The sequence below is a fragment of the Ipomoea triloba genome, chromosome 11, assembly GCF_003576645.1.
Source record: "Ipomoea triloba cultivar NCNSP0323 chromosome 11, ASM357664v1".
Classification (NCBI taxonomy): domain Eukaryota; kingdom Viridiplantae; phylum Streptophyta; class Magnoliopsida; order Solanales; family Convolvulaceae; genus Ipomoea; species Ipomoea triloba.
Window position 1 is genome coordinate 22,058,242 of NC_044926.1, and position 5,280 is coordinate 22,063,521.

Genomic DNA, 5,280 nt, shown 5'->3' on the forward strand with positions numbered 1-5,280 from the left:
CCCCCCCCCTCTAGACTTGTACCCCATCCCCTTGGGACCAACAATTGGTATCAGAGCAAGTTCTCTGATCGATATAAACCTTTGTTTATATTGCCTAGAGATCCTTCTTTGAAAAATCTTCCTAAATATTTTCATAGCACGAGATAATTTTTCAATATGGACAGCATGTTGTCGAGACATCTTCTCTTTGATCTTAGCAGGTTTGACGACTGGAAAACACGCATGCTTGCATACTTATCAGCCCTCCACGATGAGATGGCCGAGGTTATAACTTCTGGACCAGTCAAGATCNCAAGTATTAATTAATACATTTAATTGTATCTTTATATTAATATTAATATATAATTTATTAATTTATTTATATTAAATTTATTACTAGTATTAATGAATGTAATTAATTGTATCTTTATATAAATATTAATATAAAATTTATTAATTTATATATATTAAATTCATTACTAGTATTAATTAATTAATACAATTAATTGTATCTTTATATAAATATTAATATAAAGTTTATTTATAAAATTAAAATGTAATTATAAATATGTGTGAATGTATGTGTAGTGTACTAGTGTGTGTATAATCTGTATATATATAAACATACATAGTGTTTGTTTAAAAGGTTTGATGTGCTTGGTTGGAAATATTCTTATTTCTTAACTAAGAAGTCAGGAGTTTAATTCCTAACTTATACAGAATAAAACAATTTTAATAATATTCGTTCAAAAAAATAGCTGACGGGCTGACCCGTTTAGCCTGTCAGCCCAGCCTACATGGGTTGGGTTGGCCAAATCCCAACCCGTTTGGAAAACGGGCCGGCTCATCCCGACCCGTTTTCCACCAACCCTTATGGGCCGGGTTGGCACATATTAATAGCTCTACTCTACTCATACTATCCTTCTTGGCTGTTTTTTGTTATACTGTTTTTTGTTATACAGTTTATTCAACTAAACTACATGATTAAGAACTCATCTTTCTTTGGACTTGTGAACTGGTAGCTTTATTTGTAATTCTATCTTTATCTGTTAGGAATACAACATAAGAAAGGCATAGTTCAAAATTTATACACAAAAATATGTTAACAAATTAAATCAATACCTAATCACAGTAGATTAAACTCACCTTTTAGCTATGTAAACAGATCAATGACATATACCCTCGACCAGACTGATTTAGTGTACATGCAACCACTTAGAACTTCAAATAACCCTAGATAGAACATTCAATCATTTCAGGAACCGATTACTACACATATCCGTCAAATAAAGTATATCAAAATCTCAATTTTTGAAAAATTAACTTAGTTTATGTAAAATCATTATGAGAATCAAAGAATCACAGACTAAAAACTCATGAAATTTCAAATAGTCAATAGCCATTAGAGTACAAATTTGAAAAATATTGCATCGAGTGGTATAGCTTTGTTATTGCTACCAGGTGGTAGGATGCTCACTCAAGGTTTGCAATACCGATTTCTATAAACGAAGACTCAAAATGCAACATCAAGCAAGGTAGTCCATTAGCTGAACTCATTGTTAAAGCAAAGCTAATAATTTGAGATGAAGCCCCTATGATGCACAAACATTGTTTTCAAGCTCAACAAAGGCTTTTGGTGGTAAAACTGTTGTCTAAGGGGGTGATTTCAGACAAATTCTTCCAGTTATTCCCAAAGGAACAAGACAAGACATTATGCAAGCAAGTATAAATTCTTCATATTTATGGAATGATTGTGAAGTTTTGCATCTAACAAAAAATCTCAGATTGCGTAGTATTATAAGTGAAGAAGAAATTGAGAAATTAGATAATCTTGCCAAGTGGATTGCTGATTTAGGTGATGGCAAACTTGGTGATAACAGTGATGCATAATGCAATATAATTATTCCTTCAAAGTTTGTATTGCAAAGCAAAGGAGATCCTATCAAAGAGATTGTTGAGCACACATTTCCTTCATACGGCAATAGTAACATAGATCTTGAACAGCTAAAGAGTCGAGCAATTTTGGCACCAACATTAGATGTTGTTGATCAAGTGAATGAATACATGAACAATATGAATCAAGCTTCATCGAAGACTTATTTAACTTGTGATTTTGTTTGCAAGGCTGATACCAATGATAATATGTTAGTTGAAGTACACACTACTGAATTTTTAAACAGTTTGAGGTGTTCTGGTGTACCAAACCATTCCATATCATTAAAGGTTGGATCTCAATAATGCTGTTGAGGAATATCGACCATTCGATTGGTCTTTGTAATGGAACACGATTGATTGTTTCCAAATTAGGGAATCATGTAATTCAAGCCAAGATATTATGTGGAACACACTATGGGACAAATGTCTTGATACCGCGGCTGACACTGACTCCTTCAGATCCAAGACTTCCTTTTAAATTTCAAAGGAAGCAATTTCTGATTATATTGTCCTATGCAATGACAATAAACAAAAACAAAGGACAAACTTTGTCACAAGTGGGATTATTATTAAAGAAACCCATGTTTAACCATGGACAGTTAAATGTTGCAGTTTCCCGAGTGAGTAATCCTAATGGCCTCAAAATCTTAATTTCTGACGAAAGCAAGGGCTTATTAAACTGTACTTAGAATTTGGTGTACAAAGAAATTTTCAATAATTTGTAATTGTATTTTTTATTTAATATTAAAACAATTTATTATTAATATTATTTTTTCTTCGATTAGTTAAATATGTGTTAGGAATAAAATTGTAATACTTTTTATGGACCAAATTGTAATTTTAGAAATTCCCTATTTTATTTTTAGAGTGTAGTGAGTTGACCCGGAAGTCAAGTTCATGACATTAGAGTGGTTCGAATTATTGTGTTATAGAGTCCATTATGTCATGAGACTTGTAAATTATTTGCTTCTACTATACACATAAGTATGTGTGATCTAATGGACAAGACTTAGATTATTTATGTTAGAAGGCATGAGTTCGAATCTTATAGAGAACATTTTAGCTCTTGGAGGAGCTAGCTATGGAGCTAGTCAAGGTCAAAAGAAGTTAGAGCGAAGGAAGCTTGGAAAGGAATAAATATATTGTCATCAAAGTGTCAATAAAGCATTGAGCAATAAATATAGTGTCATCAAAGCATTGAGCATATTACTTAAGACTTGAGCATATTAAATATATTGTCATCAAAGCATTGAGCATATTACTTATTGGTCCAATGTTTAAATTCCATTATTAACATTTTAGTTTCTATAGACTAAGCTTGCATTGAGCATATTACTTAAAGACTTGAGCATATTAAATATATTGTCATCAAAGCATTGAGCATATTACTTATTGGTCCAATGTTTAAATTCCATTACTAACATTTTAGTTTCTATAGACTAAGCTTGGGAGCTACTTGACACAGTTGAATTTTTGAAGAGCAAGTCAATAGTCAAAATAGAGCTACTTATGGAGGAAGTCTTGGTCAATGGAGGTACTTGAAGAGTAACTTTTGAAGCCTTTGGCAAAGACTCATGCGCATGAACAATACATCATCTACACACGCGTGAAAGGCTCTGAATTTTTGAAGGGCAAGTCAATAGTCAAAATAGAGCTACTTATGGAGGAAGTCTTAGTCAATGGAGCTACATGGAAAGTAACTTTTGAAGACTTTGGCAAAGACTCATGCGCCTGAACAATACATCATCTACACACGCGTGAAAGGCTCTTTAGAGCATGTTATGGAGCAACTTTGAGTGGAACTTACACTTAGCCACATTTTCAAGTTCCATATATTTGGAAGGTCCAGTACGTGAAGCCATGAACCAGATGAATTTGAAGATGGTGATTTTCTGAAGATCATTGTTTATACTCAAGCAAGAATCACCCGGAAAATATTTTGAAAGATCAACTTGCCAAGATCAAATCAAGAATGCAACAAAGTCAAAAATATCAAGCTCTGAAGGATACAAAGTCCATAATATCAAGCTGTGAAGACAACAAAGTCAAAAATTGGAGGCTACAAGTTTCAAGGATCAATCAAGCGAAACTAGAAGACTTTGTGAGCATTTTACAGAGGTAATTTGTCAAAAATTACCAGCGGCATTAAAAGTTGCAGATTAAATTGGGGAAGCTATCAAATCAAATTGGCAAAGTTATCAGATCAACGGTATGGTCATTAAATGAAGAGGTATGGCCATCAGATCAAATTGGCATGACCAATTAGATCAAGTGAACGTTCAAATTTGAATATTCACAACTGGCAAATAATTCTTTGAATTATAAAAAAGCCCAAGAAGACTTGAAGACAAGTACGGACAAAACAGAGGCATTACGGTTGCATCGAACTTACAACGAAAATTCAAAGTGTTGAGATATTGAGCTATACACGAGAGAATTCAAGTCTTATAAACGAAATTTTTATTTCTTACAAAAACATCTCTACTTGTTAGGAACATCATGTAATAGGTTTTGATGATACCAACTGTTAAGTAAAAATCCCCAAGTCTCGATACATAGGCTAAACAATGTAAGTTCGATAAGTAAACTAAGAGCGAAAATACAACCGGGTAATTTGAGCTCAACTCGGGAAATATTTAAGCTTAAGGTAAACTTGTTTGAACAACTTAGAAGTTTTCGTGTTGTAAGCAAACAGATAGATCAGAAGCAGGCACGAGACAACTCTGGAGGAATAAGGGTCTACGAGACATCAACTAAGTCTCGAGACACAAGCCAAGTTCGAGAGGTAAGGACCTCTCGATATACCTATCGAGTTCGAGACGTAAAGAATATTCGAGAGATAGACCTCTCGATACATGGGATTGAAACATCAAGTGGTCGAGACATCTTTTATGGTCTCGATAAACCGGCACTTCTCCAAGAGGCTGAATGTTAGTCAACATGTGCAGATAAAATACTCTAAGTTTGGAGAAGAAGAATATCATGGAGATAAAATATTGAAGAGGTGCTGAGCGGGAGGTTTCAAAATGGACGGAAGTGGATGACACGTCAGACCTCCACCACAAACGGTCAAGAAGTGCACCAATCCTGAAGTGGTCAGATTCCCCAAACAAGGAATGATGGGAACATAAAAAGAGTAACTTTATCCAAAAGAAGCAAGTGAAGCATGAACTCAAGAAAGTGGAATATGGAATATTCACTACAAAACAAAAGGCTCAAGTTACAAGACCACTACTCCATGAAAAATGCTGAAATTGTGCAAAGACCCATGTTCGGCGTGGGAGACCAATTTCAAACGGAATAGTTTTCCCTCCAACGGAACTATTCTTCTACTCTCATATATAAGGACGTAAAGACACAGAAGAA